The sequence below is a fragment of the Sus scrofa genome, chromosome 14 (assembly GCF_054392235.1).
Source record: "Sus scrofa isolate SSC_HxYL_T2T_F1_AM1 chromosome 14, Sscrofa_HxYL_maternal_Yorkshire_Landrace_v2.0, whole genome shotgun sequence".
NCBI lineage: Eukaryota > Metazoa > Chordata > Mammalia > Artiodactyla > Suidae > Sus > Sus scrofa.
Genome location: NC_139396.1, coordinates 106,825,109 through 106,847,284, shown reverse-complemented (window position 1 = coordinate 106,847,284; position 22,176 = coordinate 106,825,109). Strand labels below are relative to the sequence as shown.

At 39.3% G+C, this 22,176-nt stretch overlaps 1 long non-coding RNA gene and 1 pseudogene across 4 annotated transcripts in view; both read left to right on the top strand.

Annotated features, from left to right (window-relative positions):
• The window catches only part of LOC110256712 (uncharacterized), a 451,478-nt gene that overhangs the window by 217,296 nt on the left and 212,006 nt on the right, over nucleotides 1-22,176 (top strand). For 2 of the 4 annotated variants that reach the window (XR_002338610.2, XR_014828204.1), the window contains exon 1: nucleotides 21,621-21,722. The exons of the other annotated variants lie outside the window; for them this stretch is intronic. This is a non-coding gene — a long non-coding RNA (uncharacterized LOC110256712). Of the gene's footprint in view, nucleotides 1-21,620; nucleotides 21,723-22,176 lie in introns of those variants that run through there. 4 annotated transcript variants of the gene reach the window in all.
• Nucleotides 2,010-2,108, top strand: LOC146396917 (small nucleolar RNA SNORA31; annotated as a pseudogene).

Sequence of the window (22,176 nt, the reverse complement as noted above, 5' to 3'; positions counted from 1 at the left end):
GGTATTTTCTTCTAGCAGTCCAAACTGACCAAGACACCCCATTTAAATTTGAATTTCAGTTTAAAAATAAAAGACATAAAAATAAGTGTTAAACATTTAGATATTTCCCTCAATTTCAAATTTGATTGTATTTTTTTTGTTAGATCTGGCAACCCCAATTGTAAAATTAGCTACCCCAACTGTAAAATATTCTCACTTCTGTAATACCAGGTTCTCCCAAATTGCTTCTGAGATCTGGAGCCTAAGTTCTATATGCAGGTCACTGTTGCTGCCAAGATTTTTGTCCTCTCTGTGGGCAGTAGAACTGCACTGAGGGGGATTCTCAAAGACCTTCTGCACTTTCTCAGGAAGTAAATGTCTGTATGTTTGACATTTACTAAAACATCACCTAAAAACCTCACCTGCACTGCACAGAACATGTTCATCCCAAACTTACTTTAGAAAACTATCCTTCTATCCACCGTTCACTTCCCTGACCCATCTTGGAATGTGCCTGTTAACCCTAAATATGTGGTGTGTTGGGGGCTACAGCCAGTTATGAACTCACTGGGCAGAGGCAGGGATCCAAGCAGCTGCCTCCATTCAAGACATCTGTGAAACTGAAGGTTTCTTCTGTAGTCATCTTCCCTTGCTGCTCAAGATTTTCTTTGTTTCATTTTGTTTTCATTTCTCAGAACAGAAATGTTAGGTTATGAGTTTCTGTATTTCTAGGTAGTGGACAGATCCTAACACAAATTTACTACTTTGTTCTTTCTTACCTTTCTTTTCAATCTTGCTTAGAGGTTCTTTCACGCTCATGGGAGGATTTCTCAGCCTCACTAAAGTGTCTTCCCTGCTCTGTGCTTTCCTCCTCCTCCTTGTCTTCTCTTCCCCTTTTTTCTTTTTCTCTTTCCCTTTCCTGTTTCTCTTTTCCCTTCTACTCTTCTCTTACTCCTAAGTGTGGTGGGAACTGGATGGGTCTTACCATCATATATAGAGATACCTACAAATTTCAGTTCAGTCACTTACTAGACAAGACCTTGGGGACATTGCCTGGGCCATGTCTTCCCATATAGAGATAATGATAATGTGGCACACACCTCTCGCAATGCTGTGAAGATTAAATGAGGTCCGGTATGTGGCATTCTTGGCCTGTGTTAGGTGCTTAGTAAATGCTGCCTTCTTTCCCTTTCCTCTGACCAGCAATGCTTAGAATATATAAATATGTTAAAATGCTTTTGCACACTAATATGTCAACAGAGATAGTTTGTGCCCAGCCCTGCTTGCTCTTTGAGGGTGTAGTACAAGTTCATAGAGACATTTTCTGGACTCTCCAGTTTCTAACTCACCAATCACTTCCCTTTGAAAAGAAAATTCTTTTGCCTACTGATATTGTCTCCAGGCTCTTATATGACTGCTACAATCAAAGCTTAGACATTGTCTTAGGTATTAATTCCCATGGCTCCTCTCATTCCTATTGGGTTTACTGTCTAAAAGTTCCATCACTTCTCCAAGTGAGACTCCAACAGTATCCCTATTTGGACAACTTCACCTTTCCAGACTTGTCAGTGTACCTGTTACCTCAAAAATCCATGGACGTTGGAGTTTCTTAGTGGCCTAGCACTTAAGTACTCGGCATTGCCACTGCTGTAGCTGGGGTTACTGCTGTGGTGCGAGTTCAATCCCTGGCCTAGGAACTTCTGCATGCCATGGGTATGGCCAAAAAAAAAAAAAAAAAAAAAAAAAAAATCCAGGGATGCAAAAAGCACTATTGGTTTTGAATGCCACCAACCCCTCCATAAGATATAAGATATCCGCATTAGAGGAACTGCTACCTAAATATATTGAATACGTGAATGTAGTAATGACTATCCATTATCCCTCTACTTCAGCCTTCAGCCACATTCTAAGAATATAAATATGTCTGTAACCTGACCTATAAGACCCTGCCTTGTTGGGGCCCTGGCACCTCCTAGCACTGCCTTATACATTCATTCATCCAGTTGGTTAGACAAATATTTAAGCACCTACTGTATATAAGAAAGTATTTACAGATGCAAGAAGAAAGTATCCTCACACTTCCTGTCTGTCTGATTGTGGCAGCCCAGATTGAATGGGGGAATGCAGGGGGAAATATTTTCCAACTCACAAATAACCTTGTGAATGTAAAATCCTGCTTTACTCCAAAGAATTTAAGTTTACAAGGAAAAAAAAAGAAAACATTATATTTCTAAGAACTGAGTGTAGAGGTGTATAAGGCAGAGAAATCTATTTCTTCATGGATCGTAATTATAGTAAGTGAAGGAAAGCAGGTAGTAAAACATGTAACTAAATAATATATGTAATGTGTTATTGGTGCCATATGATCTGAAAACATATAGCAGGAAAGGAATTTATAGTTTTCCTACACTTCACAGTTCAGGCACTTGAAACTCTGTACCAAACTCCTTTTTCAGTGGTCTTCTCTAGATGTCATTCCCTTTCCTTCTGCAAAGCTTCGCCCAGTTTCCCTTCTGTTTATCATGCATTATTTCAACTCAAGTGTAACTCTCATTTCTTCAGGTTAACTGTCCCTGACCCTACGCCTTCCCATTCCCCCAGCCCCCTCCCTGCTGCCAGAGGACAGTTCCCAGCATGTTCTGTGCTTCACTGAGCTGTGTTTCACTGAGCTTTCCTCAGTTTGGAATTATCCACTCATTATGAGATCAATTTTTTAATACGTGTCCTTACACTAGAATGCAAGCTTCGCAAGAGGAACAAAATCTATTTTTGCTCCACTTTTATTCCCAGAACTTAGAACAACGATGGCAAGGGGTATGTACACACAAATGTTCATGGAGAGAGGGAAAGAAGGCTATACCATGCAATAACCATGGTGTCCATGTGCCAAGAGTCATACATATGTTAGTAATAATGCAGCAGAACAGGGACCATAAACTGTTTTAAACCCAGCTTTATTTACATTATCGCTTTGCCTGGGGTCAAAACTATTCTAAGAATTGCTGAAGCTGTCACAATGCTTTCAAGGTAGACTTTTTGAAATTCCTAAATGATAATTGATAAGAAATCAGGAAATGTCTTCCACATATTCCATAGAGCCAAGAAATGAGATAAAGAAAATGTGACATAGATCTTGCCCTCAAAAACTAAAAATCTGCAAAGACAAAATGTTCTTACATATAGTAATCAAGTCTTTGAACTTTTGATTTGATCCAAGTGACTAAAAAGAGGCATAGACTTGCCATCTGGAATTCTTGGCTAATTGATGAAATTTTGTTTTGTTTTACTAAAAACTTTTTTCCACCCTTGCCTATGCCTCTGTGAACTGTTGAATTCGAAGGGTATACTGTGCCTTCTGCTACATTATTTCCCATCTCCCAAATCTTATCTCCAGAATAAACTCTCTATTTGATGCAAAGACATTGGGAGTTTGAGGGGAGATGGCAGGTTTGTGATTTGTGTGGTGAAGGGAATGGCCACCTTGCCCAGGTAGGACAGCAGCTGCCCAGGATGCTGCATTGCCTTGGTGCCATCTGCTTGGCTGACCCACTGATCTGCCAGCCAGTTTTTGTGAACACCAGAATTGTTTCCCAGTGGAGATTTCTTGAAACATCTCTTACATCAATTAAAGAATAAAGAACAGATGGTGATTTCTTGAGACAGTGAAGGATTTAACTGATTCATTACTCATGTATGGAACAGTGATAATAACCAATTCGGCGTCATATGCTTTAGCTTACTTTTCTTTTAGATTGTCAATTTTCAGCATGTTAGGAGATTTCAGGCTTTAAGAATGGAAATATGCCTCTCTGCTTTAGATGATGGAGGCTTATCAGGAGGCCTTAGGAAGTCAGCCAGCCCAGGGACCTGTCTCAATAAAGTCAAGTTCAGGCCTAATAGAATGGAGGTGGTATTCACCACCTTTCAGGTACCAGAGAAGCTCCAAGGACACTTATCAAAACTAGTAACTGCAATATAATTTGATAATGTATAACAAAGCATAGCACTGTGCCCAGCACACAGAAATAACTTGGCAAACTAGAGTTGGCCTTATACTACAATAGGAATTCTAGGAATTTGGAGTTCCCGTCGTGGCTCAGTGGTTAATGAATCTGACTAGGAACCATGAGGTTGTCAGTTTGATCCCTGGCCTCGATCAGTGGGTTAAGGATCCGGCATTGCTGTGAGCTGTGGTGTAGGTCACAGACGTGCCTCGGATCCCGAGTTGCTGTGGCTCTGGCGTGGGCCGGTGGCTACAGCTCCAATTAGACCCCGAGCCTGGGAACCTCCATATGTTGCAAATGTGGCCCTAGAAAAGACAAAAAGACAAACAAAGAAAAAAGAAATTCTTGGAATTTAACAGCAGGTTCTTTGAGCTAGTCATTCATGTTAACATACTGTTGAAAAAATGCACCTATATTTCTCTAATAATTTTACCATTTCTATAACTCTATTTTTTTTCTGACCCTGCCCAACTAGTTTCTATTGTCTTTCTTCCTTTCTCTCCCTCCCATCCATCTCTCTATCTCTCGATCTCTTTTTCATTTACAACCAAAATTCCCCAAGAAAGAGAATCTGATGAGGCATGTCATTTATTATCCATCATCGGACCCTGATGCAGTCTATCCCAGCCATGTTAACAGGTCCACATGACAGAAAGCATGGGAAATTGTGGATAAGAACCACCCTGAGGGACTCTGCTTAGATGGAGACAGGGGATATAGGGTGCATGGAGTTTCATAGACTATTAAATATACCAGTGACTCATTTTTATTTTCCTTTGGAAGCTGATAATAAGTTTTTGTTTTTTTTTTAAGTAGGGGGAGTTTTGTTTGGTTGTTCAATATTTTTGAAATTGAAGTATAGTTAATTTACAATAGTTGTGTATAACTGGTAATAGGTTATTACAAGATATTGGGTATAATTCCCTGTACTATAAGTAGGTCCTTTTTGTTTACCTGTTTTACATCTAATAGGGAGTATATGTTAATCCTAACTCCTAATTTCTATGTAAGCTGCTTTTTATATAGGGTTCAAACCTTGAAAAAACTGTCAACAAACAAACAAAAAAAATGTTGCTCAGGAAGTAGTGGAGTGCTCACCTACTTAGACTTAGGAAGATATTTGGAAAATCTGAAGTGGTTTACAAAGAATCTTCCCATCACGCAGGCCTCATGTGCCTAGAGCCTGGCTGGATCACCCTGGCTCATTTTGGAAGCTAACTCATGACTAAATAAATTCTTGCCAGTCCCTGGCAGAGCAGGATAAGGTATCAGGGAGATCAGAAGATAGATAGACTTTGGTTCAAATCAGTGCTCTGTAGGCAGCTAGCCTCTCTGGGATGTAGTCGATTTGTCTGTAAAAAGTAGTTTTTTATATGGTTTATATGAATACTGTATATAAAGCACCTGGCACAGATTTTGAAGCAATACATATGAACTCTTTCCCCCTAGGAGACCTATTCTGCACATACTTAATAGCTTTTCTAGTGTCTCCTTGCTGCTTAGGCAGCAGTGGGCCCTCCAGATTGTGTATTTACCAGGCTTGAGCTCTGCTGATACTCTGTGAAGATGTGTAGTCACATTTCACACTGAGGAAAAATTAGGAAAGTTCATGCAGCATCTTCTGGTAGGAAGTGGGCTTGAAGAATGGCAGAGGAGAAGACTCTCAGTGACTCCTGTCATGGGTGGATGAAAACCAGGTGGATCCTGGGCCAGGTTGGCCAGTATGGACCTGATCAGACATGTGATGCCTTCATGGATGATGTGGTGAAACCCAGCCTAAAAATCACAGCAGGAGTGGAAATCATAGCCTTGGTTATAAATTACTTTCTTTACTTGCTCAGAACACTGCATCCCACCTTGACTCTGATCCTCCCGGCATAGACCTTGCTGATTTGAAGCCTGCCCTCCTGCCATTGCATCTGCCTTTTTTTTTTTTTTTTTTTTTTTTTTTTTTTTTGTCTTTTTGCCTTTTCTAGAGCTGCTCCCATAGCATATGGAGGTTCCCAGGCCAGGGGTCTAATTGGAGCTATAGCCGTTGGTCTATACCACAGCCACAGCAACACCAGATCCAAGCCGCATATTTGACCTACACCACAGCTCACGGCAATGCCAGATCCTTAACCCACTGAGCAAGGCCAGGGATCAAACCCACAACTTCATGATTCCTAGGTGGATTCATCAACCACTGAGCCACGACGGGAACTCTTGCATCTCCCCTTTTTGAAGGCACAGTAATATCCTCCTTTGCTGATTGGATGCCAAAGAGAAGTAGCAGTGCCGGAGTCCAGCTCCAGTAGCCAGGGATGTGCACCCTGTTGGGAGGATGGACGGTGTCAGCGAATGCACACGGAGACAGCCGCTTTGTCCCTTCTTTCAGGGTGCTGGACTGGTCAAATTTCATTGGCATAGACGATTGTTTATGTAGACAGTTTTCAATTACACCACAATGTTAAAAGTACACCTGAAGGTCAAGTTCTAAAAGTTAACTCCCTGATTATGCTTCCTAAAAGGCTACAGACATAAGGATTTGGCATTCACAAGTCTCGTTTTTAGATTAGTGCTTATCTCCAAGGCGTCATGGCAAGAGGACAGTATGAGAAAATCAACTTCAGTTAGCTATCACTTAAAAGTTTCTAAAATCAAGGACAACTCTCATAGCTAGGTTTCTTTGACCATGAATAATACATGTCTAACTTTATCTAAGTCTCTAGTACATTCCAACTTCTAAAGCGTACAGTATAACCAGTTAGTAAATAAACACTATGTTTTTAATTAAATTGGATTTGAATAGGGGAAAGTCCATCACGATGAAATTTTTATATTATTGTTATAATTTTGTTAAATCACAAATCACCACAGGAAAATAAGAATGGAAAATAAGAATAATAAGCAAATAACAGGAAAGACTGAGGAAAAACTGAATAACAAGTAAAACAACAGGAAAGACTAGGTCACCCGGGAAACAATCCATGTTCTCCGGTGCAAACATGGAAATTGTTTTCCCAGGAAAGCCCTGATTTTTCCCCATCAACATCAACAAGAGAGCCATGTAATCTGAGGCCTTCCCTTGGTTTTTCACCGCACAGGCAGACCTTAGCTTGCCCTCTGTTTTTCACCATACAGGCAGGCTTCAGCCTGCCCTCAGTTTTGCACTGTACAGGCAGGCTTTTATCCTGACCAGAAGCCCACCTTCAGCAGGCACCGTTCAGGTGAGCTCCCTTCCTTGGTTAGGAACCTGCTTTCGGGGTTTTTCTGCCATCAGGCAAGGTCCCTTCCTCAAGTCCCTGCATTTTCTCAGCTCCCCACATAGCAGGACTTCCCAATGTGGCTCAGTAGAAACAAAACTGACTAGTATCCATGAGGATGCAGTTTCAATTCCTGGCCTCACTCATTGGGTTAAGGATACAGCATTGCTGTGAACTGTGGCTCAGGTCTCAGGTTGCTGTATTTATGGTGTAGGCCAGCAGCTGCAGCTTCCATTCAACCCCTAGCCTGGGAATCTCCATAAGCCTCAGGTGTGGCCCAGAAAATAAAAGAAAGAAAAGTAAGATATAAATATTTTATGAGAACTGCTGATACATCAACCTCTGAATAGTGTACTTTTAGAAATTGAAAGTTCATACATCATTCCCAAATATCAGTGCCAGATGTTAAGATCTTTTTATTTAAGCAGAGACAAACTGCTGGGACTTTGGTTTATTCAGATGCAAACTCCTATTAGAATGTGGTTTGGTGTTCCTGTCGTGGCTCAGTGGTTGATGAATGCAACTAGGAACCTGAGGTTGCGGGTTCAATCCCTGGCCTTGCTCAGTGGGTTAAGGATCTGGCATTGCCATGAGCTGTGGTGTAGGTTGCAGACATGGCTTCTATCCCACATTGCTGTGGCCCTGGCTTAGGCTGACAGCTACAGCTCTGATTCGACCCCTAGCCTGGGAACCTCCATATGCCATGGGAGTGGCCCAAGAAATGGCAAAAAGACAAAAAAAAAAAAAAAAAAAAAAAAAAAGAATGCTGCTTATATATATTCCATGGTAGATTTTATCTGTGTCTAAGTAGAGTATAAGTTTAGAGGAAAATTCATGACAATATCTCTTTAATTTCCTTGATAAAATATGTTTTTCTTGAAAAATGGGACTATTTCTTATTTATCTTGGAATTTGTTTTCCCATTGGTACTATCACAAAGATTGGAAGGTATTATGTCCTGGACATATATTTATTTAATGATTATACACTGATCATTTTATTAATGTTATAGCTGTTCTTGGAATTAGGAGCTGCCCCAGAATATTGCTCCTATGCAACACTGTGTTTTGTTACAAGACATTCTGATCACTTCTCTCTGGGTCATCTATGTTCATATTTTCATGAAGGTTTTAAGGTAGTTAATTCTGCTCCAAGTTGTAGGTCTTCCTACTCTCTCCTCTCTGATTCAAAAATTCCAGAAGTTTCCGTCATGACGCAGGGGGTTAAGAACCCCACTAGTATCCAAGAGAATGCGAGTTTGATCCCTGCCCTGGCTCAGTGGGTTAAGGATCCAGCATTGCCATGAGTTGCAGTGTAGGTCACAGACATGCCTTGAATCTGGCATTGCTGTGGCTGTGGTGTAGGCCAACAGCTGTAGCTCCCATTTGACCCCTAGCCTGGGAACTTCCATATGCCACAGGTGCAGCCCTAAAAGGAAAAAAAGAAAAAAACAAAATTACAACACCTCCTCATAAATTTTAGAACAGGAAGACTAGCCTGAAAAAAGTAGAAGGGAGGAAATAATATATTTTAAATGTGGCCTATCATAAAGAAAAATATAGTAAAACTTATAGATTATAAGTACTACTCATTTGCAAAACTGATTAAAATAGATCTGTGACAATCTTTTAAAAACAAACAACAACAACAAGAGAAATACAAATGCTCTAAGGAGGAATAGTCAGTAGACATAAACTAGATGATAATGCAACATTTCCCAGTTCCTTTCTAAAGAAAACTAAAATCCAAACTGGGATAAAGATAGCATAACATTAAAAACAAACACCCCAAGACCAGTGCCCTTTCCTGTCAAGACCCTAAATCATAAATAATAAAATATCAAGTGTTATCTAGCATTATTTTAAAAGAATAATGACAAGTGTAGTTTATTCAGAGACTGCACATGTGGTTTAACATTGGTTATTCTATTAATATAGTTCATTACAGTTAAGAGTTAAAGAAACTATTTATAAAATCCTGGTGTCAGAAAGCAATGAGCATTACATTCAAGAATAAATCACACCTGAAGATACTAAGAGGCTTTATTACATACAAATCTAAAACATCCATATGTTATTGTGAGGTAGCTGCTGACATATCAATTTGTTGTGTATATTTTTAGATAATTTTTGTGCGACATATGTACATGTACCTCTAGTCAATTTTTCTGTAATTATTTAGCCTCCACTGTGTAATAAACCACTCCAAACTTAGTTGTATAAAATTATTAATTATTAGTATTATTATATTTATTATTGTTTGGAAGTCAGTGGGTCCAAGGTCCATAGGATGGGCAGCATTGCTATACTTGGGGAGATTTTCTTGCATGTTTGTGGATTTCCTGCCTCTGAGCTGGTCCTGATGCTCTTCTTGTGCTTATACACACATTTAACATTGAAAGAGGGAGGAGTCCACACAGGGAGGGAAATCATTGCAGCCATTTTTTTTAAAGAAATATATCTCAAGATCCAAGATAAAATATTGTATCTTGTTCATGTATTTTGATAGAATTTTGATGCAATTTCATTATCATGTAAAAAGAAAAAAAGTGCTTAGTGGGCCAGGAAGAGAAATATTACCTAAAAATGATAAAATATATAGACCCCATGCCAATAGCCAATAACATGTGTAATGAGAAAATATTTCATGAATTCCTACTAGAATCAACTTAAAACAGAGTGCCCTCTATCATTACTAGGGAGGGAGTGGGCAGTTCAAGAGATTGCGGGGGCACCCCTGCTCTTGCCTCTCCTACCCTCATCTCATGACTAATGGGCCACAATTTAAATAATCTCCAGTGTTGCTTTGATTGAAGAGTGTAAAGGAAATTTCCTAAGGCTTGCATTATTAGAAAGATGCCAGCAAACTAGAACGGTTCCTGGGGTTGGTTCTATAGGTGGGTTGGTTCCTGTAAGCAGGAACTTGTTGCTAATGGTGCCGGTTTTATGGCACTGTCAGTGGTTGCTTCAAACAAAAAATTAGTAAAGTTAATTGTAATGATGGGTTTCATTTAGTACACTACATCAAAAGAAAGTTTGAAATTTTCATTCTATGAAATTTGAAATATCTGACATTATTGTTTTTACTAGGCAAATGAAAGTTATATAGTCCTACATTGAAGATGAGATGATTTTTTTTGGTGTGTGTGTTAATGATATAAACACAAACTTTAGTAGCGTACAGTACAGAGAGAGCGCATACTTAATTAGGAAACCTTTGGAGCAAAACACCTTTGGAATTAACTTTGGTATGCATATAATTCATAATTGTATCCAAATAATCTTTCTGTACCAATCTAAATGGACTCTACAATGGTAGAAATTTACATATTTTATGTATGTCCATTTAGAGTAACATTAAAATTTTCACGACGATACAAATGATGACTACCCGAATATAAGTAACACAGCAATAAATGACTTCTGTCTTTGCTGCTTGTTATTACCAGTATGCTGAAATCACTGGAACTTTTAAAATCAACCTAAATTTCTTAAAATGGTATTAAGCTATTTTTTGTACATGAAGTCCCTTTACTTTGGTTGAAATGTCTTTAAAATCTGTGGAAATGTTTACTCAAAGAATATAATAAATTATATGTTCATTCTATTTAGAAAGTCAAATAGTATACAAAAAAAGAAAAACCAAACCTAGATAAACTGCAGTGATTTTAAACACCCAAAATTATATACTTGAGAAACTTCTCATCTAAATGTGGGGGAACAATAAACATATTCTTTGTGTACACAGTACAACATATATTCTGCCGTATAGAGACTAAACTTAAAAGCATTATTAATTGAACAACTCCAATAACAAGATATGAGTTATGAGTGCTAAAAGAGATTTGGGAATAAATGTGATCAAACACAACAGAATTAATTGTTGTCTATCAAAGAAAGAAAGAACTGAAAAAGAAAAGGTATATTTCACGGAGTCTAAACTTAAAATATCACGTACGGAAATTTCTGAAATTTAAATGAGTCTCATAATTGCTTTTAGCCAAGAAACAGCCATGATAGAGTTGTCATTGCTGGCTTCTGCTCCACTGGGACATAGCTGTTCATGATATCATCCTATCAGTTAAGCTGTGTGCATTGTTGATGCTTCATATGAGGAGTGAAACGATTGTTTGAAATGTATTCTAGCAGGACAGATATGATTTTCAGTCAAAATAAAAAGTTTTTGTATTCAGAAAGCTGTAGTAATACAACATTATGTTATAAATTGGATATTGTTAAAACAAATATCTGTCATAGGAAGGCTGACAACAATCTCATACTTTGCTATTTCAAAGCAGTAAGCAAGTTTTACAGGACATAAGGAGGTCACTCACTAGTAGAAGCAGCTGCATTACGTTTTGATTTATTATCATTAAGACTTGCTTACAGCATTTTATGAATTTCTGTTATTGAGATGCATGCAGGGGTACTGACTGTTTCAAGATGAGCATAGCACGAAAGCCAGAGAAATTGTCAGTTCCTTCGAAATGTTGAATGGAATTTCAGATCAAAGAGGAACATTGGAGGATTATCAAAGATTCTGTTGTAGGGAGTTCCCACTATGGCTCAGTAGTTAACATACCCGACTAGGATTCATGAGGACATGGGTTCGATTCCTGGCCTTGCTCAATGGGTTAAGGATCTGGTGTTGCCATGAGCTGTGGTGTAGATCACAGATGTGGCTTGGATCCTACGTTGCTATGGTTCTGATGTAGGCCAGCAGCTGTAACTCCAATTCGACTCCTAACCTGGGAATTTCCATATGCCATGGGTGCAGCCCTGAAAAGACAAAAGACAAAAAAAAAAAAAAAGTACTGTTGTAGATTAATTGGAAGCACTTTTAAAAGCATTTTTGAAGGACTGATAATAGTGTGTCTTAAGATTTATGTTGTTTTTTGGATTTTTATCTAAAATGTATTCATAAAAAACCAGGACAAACTCTAGGCAATAAGAGTAAAGGGTAGGGAGGCAATACTGCTGACTGTGGAATGTTGGGGGAAGTGCGTAACAGTGATTATCTTTTATGGATGACTGTAAAGTTATTGATAAATTTCATTTATAAAATGGACCCATCTAAGAAAAACAAAGATTTGAAATTGTTTCAATTTTACTAAATTCTAAATATTCTCCAATTTTACATTTTTTTCCTCCAAGATCACTGAAACATTCAGAATTGTGGATTTTATTGTATAAAGGTATGAAATTGAATTGACTAATATTCTAACTATAAAGGGATTGCTTGGAAGAGGTGATTGGAGAAAATATTTAGAATTTATGTTTTGAAGGTAGGGCCCACAGGATTTACTGATAGATTGGATTTAAGTTCTCAGGTGAAGTATTAGAGATAAATCTAACTGTTATATTTTCCTAAGCAAGTAAAAGAATGGAGTTGCCAGTATGTGAGAGCATGTGGGTTAAGAAAGCAAGTTTTGACAGAAGATGAGAATTTCAGTTTTTATGTCTACTTAATTTGAGATGTTTATATGAGACATCTGAGTAGGTATGTTGTAGCTTTTGGATATAAGAATCTCAAGTTCAGAGGGGTACATTGAGAAGGTTATATAGTCTTTGGAATCATCACAATAAAAACAGTGTTTAAAGCCATGAGAGTGGGTGAAATCACCTCTGGGTGAATATATAGAAAAAAAGGTTCAAGTTGAAACCATGGATCATGCCGATACTTATAGGTCAGGTGGAACAGAAGGAAGCAACACAGGAGACTGGGAAGGAGTGGTTCTTGAGGCAGAAAGCAAACCAAGACCTGTGGGAAGGGAGGTAAAGAACTGAAAGCCAGATCAAGAAGGGGTTTGAAAGCAGAGGAAGTCATCCACTCTGTCAGATGCTGCAGCTAAGTCAAGTATGATGAGGACTGAGAACATTGATTATAGGATATCAAAGTGGAAGTCCTCAGTCACCCGGATCAAAACAATTTCAGAGGAAAGGTATGAAAGCCCAACCAGTGCAAATTATAGAGAGAACAGGAGGAGAAGGATTTAAGATAATACAGACAGATGACTAAGATAATATGGACAGACAACAACTTCTGAAAGTTTCACTCTAAATGAGAGGAGACAAAGCGATGAAGGAGCTAAAGAGATATTTGCCCAAAAAAGTGTTTTGCTTTAAAAAACAATGAGGAAAATAATTAAAAACTTAAAAAAAAAAAAAGAAACACTCGCATGCATGTACATTGCTGATGGAAAAGAAAGAGTTGAAGATAAATGAATGGTAGTGCAGAAGGAAGGAAAAATCTGCAATGAATGGCACCTAATATGCAAATGGAGAGATTTTGGAAAATTTTGTAAAGATCATTGACAGCAAGAAGAAGGAAAGCCAAGTGTGTGAGAACAGAGCCCTGTGGGTGTGTTGCAGGAGAGGTGGAAACTTGTGCAAGTTCTATGACTTCACTTTTCTTTCTTTATTTTTCTTCTTTTATCAAATTTTATTTATTTACATTAAAATATAGTTGATTTAAAATATTGTGCCTACGGAGTTCCCGCCATGGCTCAGTGGTTAACAAATCTGACTAGGAACCATGAGATTGCAGGTTCGATCCCTGGCCTTGCTCAGTGGGTTAAGGATCTGGCGTTGCCGTTAGTTGTGGTGTAGGTTGCAGATGCGGCTCAGATCCCGCATTGCTGTGGCTCTGGCGTAGGCTGGCAGCTACAGCTCCGATTTGACCCCTAGCCTGGGAACCTCCATATGCTGAGGGAGCAGCTCAAGAAATGGCAAAAAGACCAAAAAAAAAAAAAAAAAAAAATTTAAATAAAATATTGTGCCTATTTCTGCTGTATAGCAAAGTGACTCAGTCATACACACACATATATATATATACATTCTTTTTTATATTCTTTTCTATCATGGTCTATATAGTAGAACCTTATTGTCTATCCATTCGCGATGTAATAGTTGTGTCTGTTAAACCCCAGACTCCCAGTTCATCCCACTTCCTCCCCCCTCCCCCTTGGCAACCACAAGTCTGTTCTTTATGTTTGTTAGTCTTTTTCTATTTTGTAGATAGGAACATTTGTGCTATATTTTAAATTCCACATATAAGTGATCTCATGATATTTGTCTTTCTCCTTCTGACTTACTTCACTTAGTGTGATGATCTCTAGGTCCATCTATGTTGCTGCAAATGGCTGTGAGGTATCCCATTGTATATATGTATCATATCTTCTTAATCCATTCATCTGTCATTGGACATTTAGGTTGTTTCCTAAATGGCTATTGTAAATAGTGCTGCCTTGAACATAGTGGTGCATGTATCTTTTGGAATTATAGTTTTGTCCATATATATTTCCAGGTGTGCTGGATCATATGGTAATTCTATTTTTTTAGTTTTTTTAAGGAAACTCCATAGTGGTTGTCCCAATTTACATTCCCACCAATAGTTGGAGGGTTCCCTTTTCACCATACCTTCTCCAGCATTTATTATTTGTAGGCTTATTAGTGATGGCCATTTTGACTTGTGTGAGGTGGTACCTTGTCATAATTTTGATTTGCCTTTCTCTAATAATTAGCGATGTTGAGCATCTTTCCATGTGCCTGTTGCCCATCTGTATGTCTTTAGATAAATGCCTACTTAGGTCTTCTGCCTATATTTTTACTGGGTTGTTTTTGTTGTTGTTGAGTTTTTGTGTGTGGGGGTGTTCTTTTTATGTTTTGGAGATTAATTCCTTGTTGGTTGCATCATTTGCAAATATTTTCTCTAATTTATAGGTTGTCTTTTCATTTTGTTATAGTTTCCTTTACTGGGGCACAGTGTAGCTCTAATAATAGGCAAATTAATAGAGATGTACTATAAGCAGCATCATTTAATGTTTTAATAGAACCTTTTGTCCTTAAATTATGAGATCCTGTATTCCAGGGTTGCAAAAGGAATGTCCTTATGACATTAAATTAACAAATGAATGAGAGAGGCAGAAGTAATCTAGTAGAATGTGGTAAAACTGTGGGGGACTGTTGCCAAAACCCAGCTTATGTCCAGTGGTGCTGAATAGAAATGTGGAGACAGTTTTTGGTGAAGGAGAAAAAAATAGCTTGTATTGCTTTGCTGGGCAAAAGAGGCCACCACAGGCTAATGCCTTAAAGACTGTGCCCCCCTTCGAGGAAGAACTGCAGGGAAATTTATAGTCTAGAAGGAAAAAACAGGGTTTCAGATAAGGATCAGTGTTGGGACAAACATGTATTTTTTCAGAGAATCTTGGTCATCAAAAGTGGGTGTCAGGAGATCTAAGCGTGATTCTGGTGGTTGTCTTCTGGGCATGGCGTCTTAACTTTTCCTAGAATAACAATACTTGTGAAAAGGGCACATTGATCAGAGACTAGAACAAATTAGGAATGCTCCTGAAAAACATTATGTACTTATAATCCGTAACCCACAGGCACTTGTGCTCAGGGTGCCTAATCTTTAGTTTACAGGTAATTATGTTTAGAGTGCAATCAGACGAAGGAGAAGCACAAGGACCGGCTCCAAGCTGCTCAGTTTTAAAGTATTCATTTCTAAAAGAACCCCAAGGAATGTGCTCTCACTCTCATGTATAGATGCCTGCATTATTATGTGTGTCTCTTGAGGGGGAACCAGGATCAAGCCTGAAGACCTTATATTGTTGCTTGACTGTTCCTCCCTTGTCTTTGCATCCTCTCCCTTCCCTGATCAGCAGCTGTCTAAACCTGCCCCTTGGAACTTAGGGAAGGCCTTGGAGGCTGAATGAGGCCCATTTCCTAAAAATAAGAAATGGGGGACACAGAAAGGCTTTTGTGCCCAGGAGCCCCACAGGGCCCTTCTTGGTTTCAGAACCAGGGTCTGTTTGTCTTCACATAAAAATATAAATTCAAATAATGCTGATGATTGATGATGATGGTGCTGTTGTTGGTGGTGGTGATGATGATTAGATTTTTGCAGGATTTTGGCCTATAGGACCATGGTTTTTTTTTTTTAACATGCTTGGGAAGTGATTAGTTTAGAGGTGGCATAAAGTGAAAATTCAATAAATGTTGGCTGTTGTTCTACTTTTGATTGTTATACTTCAAGTGTTATGATATGAGAAGGAGAAGAAAGCGAATGACTAAAATTCAGTTTGAGAAAATACAATTCATTCAATGGGAAATTTACATAAAATCATCTCAACAAAACCCAGTAGGTTCGAAGACAATTTGCTGAATTATCAGCTTGCCAAATTCATTAAATTTATGGAATGTGGTTTTAATACTTCAATAGAGATGTTAAATATCTTTGTCAGACCTGTTTACTTTTGATCACAGATAAAAATTCAGCAAAGTAGCAGGATATAAGATTAACATTCAGAAGTCAGTCGCATTTCTGTATACCAGCAATGAAATATTAGAAAAGGAATACAAAAATATTAGAAAAGGAATACAAAAATACAATACCTTTTAAAATTGCATCTCACAAAATCAAATACCTCGGAATACACCTGACCAAGGAGGTAAAGGACTTATATACTGAGAACTATAAAACTTTAATCAAAGAAATCAAAGATGCAAAGAAATGGAAAGATATTCCATGCTCGTGGATTGGAAAAATCAATATTGTAAAAATGGCCATACTTTTCTGTTTATACTAATATTTTGTGAATCTTTTAACATGTCATTTCCTGTTTTGTTGATTTTTAGAATTTTTAGAGGATTTTAAAGACAATTTCCCAGATAGTACATTGTATATGTTAGAGTAACTGAGCCAAAATTGTTAGTGCAAGTTTATGTGCCTGATACACAGTGAGGCCAAAAAACTGAAAGGCCGGAGTTTGGAACAGAGAAAGGTTTACTGCAGGGCCATGCAAGGAATTGGGTGGCTCATACCCTCCCCCCACCAAAAAAAAAGCCTTAACTGCCTGATGGTTTTCAGGGAAAAATTTTTAGAGCCAAAATTTGGGCTAAGGGCTTCAAGTGTGTGACTTCTTCTGACTGGTTGGTGGTAAGGTAACAGCACAGTTCCAGGAGTCTTATACTCAGCTTGAAGTTATCATCCTCTGTGTGGGTGGGGACCTTAGTTCCATTTAGAAGAACTCAGAGATATTTTTATGCATATTCCTTCAGGAGGAGCCAGGATCCTACTTTAATTGCTGCAGTATAGTTTATAGATTGTTCCTTCTTTGTTTCTGCATTCCCTTACTTCCCTGATTAGCAACTGTTTGAATCTGCTCCTTGGAACTCTGGGAAGTCTAAGAAACTGAAGGCATTATCCTGCAATTAAGAAACAGGGAACAAGGAGTTCTCCTGTGGCACAGTGGGTTAAGGATCCTGTGTTGTCATCAGTGGGGTTTTGGGTTTTATCCTGGCTTGAGAGCTTCCAGATGCCATGGGTGTGGCCAAAAAAATAAAAAGAAAGAGGGGCAAGGAAAGACTTATGTGCCAAGGAGAACTACATACCCATATTCTCTGCTTTAGCTCCTCTCAGAAGTACGCTACTTATGGAGGTTCCCAGGCTATGGGTCTAATTGGAGCTGTAGCTGCCGGCCTATGCCACTGCCATAGCAATGCCAGATCCTAGCTGCATCTGCTACCTACACCACAGCTCACAGCAATGCTGGATCCTTAACCCACTGAGCAAGGCCAGGGATTGAACCCGCAGCCTCATGGAGAAAATGTCCCGATAAAAAGATAGAAGGGAGAGACCCCGGCCATGATGACTAAGCAAAGTCCAGCCAACTGTCCCAACCACCCCTCTCCCACACATCTGCTTCTGTAAACTTGTTTCTGAATCTTATTACTTTGCCAGTGGTCCGCCAAGCATGGACCTGGAAGAACTAGCTCATAAAAGCCTTGTGAAACCCCTCTTCGGGGCTCAGGTCTTCTCTGACCCCGCCGGCGTAATAAATCTGAGTTTTCCAACTCTCCGAGTGCTCGCTTGGTTTCTCGGCCGGGTAAAAGAGCTGATCCACCGCAGCCACAGAGCTGCTGGAGCTAGTACACTACAGCCACAGGGCTGTCGCCAGAGCTGAGAAGCTGCCTATTCAGATTTGTTTCTGCTGTGCCACTACAGGAACTCCAAGATGATAATTCCTTGATAGCCATGGTCATATAGGCCCCAGGCCTCCTGTAGCCTAAGGATTGATAATATCAACTCTCTGACCCTGCCCTGTTACCTCACCATCACCCAATCACAAGCCAATCACGTAACCTGTGATACCCCCCACCCCCTGCCCAATGGCTTTTAAAAATGCTTTACAGTTTTGTTAAGGAAGTTCAGGACTTTTGGGGGGCACGAGGCATCCATCTCCTTGCATAGCCCTTCAGTAGACATTTCTCTGCTCCACACTGACATTTCAGTACTGTGTAGTAGCCTCACTGTTTATTGGGCACATGAACTTGCACTACCGTTAGGATTAGGTACAGCTCTCACAAATCCAGGTGTGGACTTCCAGGGCTGTCTGGGGACTCCCAGGGGTCCATTGGCCTATTGTCAGTTGACCCCACTAGGCTTGTGGACTTGTGGTTAACCTCCAAGGCATTTTTATATCTTTGTGAACAGTTTTACTCCTTTTTGTGGAATATTGCTGCACATGGCATACAGTTCAACAGAGATCACCTCTCACCATGAATAACCTATATTTCAGCATAGGAGAAGGGATGAGATGATTGCCTAATAATTTCCCTTTGAGCATATACATTCCCTTTGAGAAAGAAAAAAAAGACGATCATATAAAGGCAAATGCAACATCTTTGTAAAAACAAAAATGAAGAAAAAAATGGCCTAAATTTGGAAGTAACAAACATAGTAGTAGGAGCTCAGAAATATTTGATCAATAAATTATTGAATACAATATTCTGTTTCAAAACTCTATATAGAAGGAAAATGTTATATTTTTGAAGTAGGCAAATGGGATTAACCATATGTTGGAGCATTCAATTTTAACTTTCAACGTCTCAAAAGCAATGGGGAAAATGAGTTAAAAATTCATTGGATCCAAAAATTAGAGAAAATCACAAAATTCAGAGGGGCATGTGTGTAAACCCCAGAGAAAAATACTTAGGCTAGGGGTCAAATTGAAGCTGTGGCTGCTGGCCTAAGCCACAACCACAGTAACACTAGATCCTAGCCGTGTCTGCAACCTACACTGTAACTCATGGCAGCAATGAATCCTTAACCTACTGAGCAGGGCCAAGCTGCAAGCAGAATTCCCCACCTGTTGTTAATATAGTCTTTTTTCTTTTCTTTTTAACCAGATGATCCTTTTAGTCAAATTGCCATGTTGATCAATTGGCTTTTGGTTGTTTTCCTCTAAAGTCATCAGGAACTCTTTTGGCACCTGAAGCAGATGTATAGGCCAGGAGGGCAGAGGGTACCTCAGCGTCTGGAAGTGGCCAAGTCTGGTTGGAGCTAAGACTCTGCAAGAGATCATGGAGTCTCAAAGCTAAGGTTGAAATGCAAGTAGTGGCCAGGTCATGAAACTCCCTATTAGGCCATCTAGAAAGTTCTGACTTTTCCTTGCAGATGATCACTGGGAGTTAAGTACTTTTAAAAGTTTATCTAAACGTTGATTTTCTGAGCTCAGAGACTGTATCTGTGCTCTTCACAGCTGTATTACAAGGCTCAATACACAGGACCTGGTATATGTTGGGCTCTTACGATTATGATGTATTTTTATTTATTTGTCTTTTTGCCTTTTCTATGGCCACACCCCCAACATACGGACATTCCCAGGCTAGGGGTCCAATAGGAACTGTAGCTGCCGGCCTACGCCAGAGCCATAGCAATGCAGGATCTGAGCTGCATCTTCGATTTACACCACAGCTCACAGCAACGCCAGATCCTTAACCCACTAAGCAAGACCAGGGATCAAACCCGCAACCTCATGGTTCCTAGTCAGATTCGTTAACCACTGAGCCAAGATGGGAACTCCCTATGATGTATTTTAAAGTATAAAAGTCTCAGTGGACACCTCTTGAAGCCAAGGTTAACCTAAATAATTTGAAGTAAGAGTTTAAGAATTGAAACAAACAAAAACAATTGACCAGCAATGTTTGAAGAGTTAGGGGGAAGATGAACCCCAACATCAGGCATTTGAGGGGCTGGTTTGTTGGCTTTCACCAGTGATGTCTAAATAATGAGGTGGGAACAGGGGTGGGACTGACTAGAGTTGTGAAAAAATGTAAAGCAGGGAGGTAAAAGTGTCTGGTATAAAATGGTTTGGGGAAGCAGCTTTATGGAGGAGGCACAGGAAATGTAGTTGCTGAATATAAATTCAAGGTACTGAGAGAAAAAAACAAAACCGAAAAAAGTTGATCTGAACTTTGAATTATTGGGGAAAAAAAGCAGAGAAATCAGGTTAGGTCCAAACTGATTTTGGTTTGCTTGTCTCTCTTGGTCTCCAGTCTTCTCCAATACTTCCAGCTCTCAAAATATTCCCCTCAACTCCCTCAAAGCACCTGATACTGCCAAATGGGCTAGTTGAGCCTCAGACCCCAAGCAGACAGCCTAAGAACTGGCTATAGTGCTAACCTATTAACATTACCTCCCATGATTTCACCTGCCCATCAGGTCTGTTCCTCGTGCTTACTCATTTTCGTTGGTGAGGCATGATTCATGTTGGAATTAAGTCGGAAACATGGGCTCTCCCTCCACCTGTATCTTGGCTATTAACTTGATCAATTACAAACTTTACTTTTATCTGCTTTATGTTCCTCTAGGAATATTCTTCTTCTTAGAGTCCACGGGTATACATGTTATATATCTATATAGGGCCACTCTAAGATTTAAGTAAGGTAATGTATGAAAGATCTATTCTTTGGGCCTGCCACATAAATTTGTAGCCATTTATTTTAAAAGAAAGGGAGACGTGGACCCTTTGGAATTCAGATGGATTAATCTGAAACAGCTGTCAAACATGTGTTGTATTTTCCATACCTGAGTATAAAATAACCTTCTCTCACACATTTGGGAATAAAACCCCAAAAGCCTGAAATTTCCTCCTATGTAAAATGGAGGTTTGGGTTATCTGAGAGAGCTGTTTTAAGGGTAAGATGAATTAGCAAATAAACCAGTGTCTGCAATCCTTGTTCACTATTTCTGGCCTCTCAGGCTTCCATTCTTAGTTCCTTAGCCAATTATGTATTGACAATGTGGATCATCTGTGAGCCTGACAAGGCTTCTGTCCTCACACAGTCCATGGCCCATAACGTACTAGGGTGATAGTGACAAGCATGAGGTCAGAGATCACAGTGGTTTGGTCAGAGGCTCACTTTGGTCTAAACCTCTCTGCCCCCAGAGTTCTCAGGCCTAAGTGGGAATAAAATAGTATCTATGTTATGAGTAATAGGGAGATTAAATAAGAACATGAGATTCAGTTGGTCCTCAATGAGGAGAAGCTGGGTTTTGAAAAGGTGGATTAGCTAAAGTGATTAAGAGGTGTGTCTGGGGCGGAGCCATGTCCAGGGTAGGTGCCTCAGAGGTATGTTTGTGCTTCTCCAGAGCACATCACTTTTTCTCTGAAAGACCTTGGACTAGAGACTCAGCACAGCTTCCCACGGTGAGTTTCTTTGGTGGGAGGCAGCCTAGCTATTATACTAGTGTTTTGCAGGAATTTGAGCTTTCATCCTTAAAAAATGGAGGTTTATAGGCTGGAGCCAGCTTGTGTCACTGGTATAATTGTCTGTGGTTGCTGTATGGTGGAGTTTGGCAGTAGGACTTTCTGAGAGGCTCAGGGATTTAAAAATGAACTTTTGATTATATTAAAAGGGATTTCTTGTCAATTATAACGTAATAAAACTGGGAAAAAGAGAAAAAGTAGAACCAACCTAAAAATTCAGCAATATGGAGCTAGTTAAAAAAAAATTTCTGTATGTTACATACATATATATTTAGTGAAATTATGTGTCTGGGATTTACTTCAGAATAATTCAGGGTGGTGAGTTGTGAGATGAGTGGAATGGGTGGGTGGATGAAATAAAACTGGCCAGGTGTTGCTATTTATCTGTTGAGTG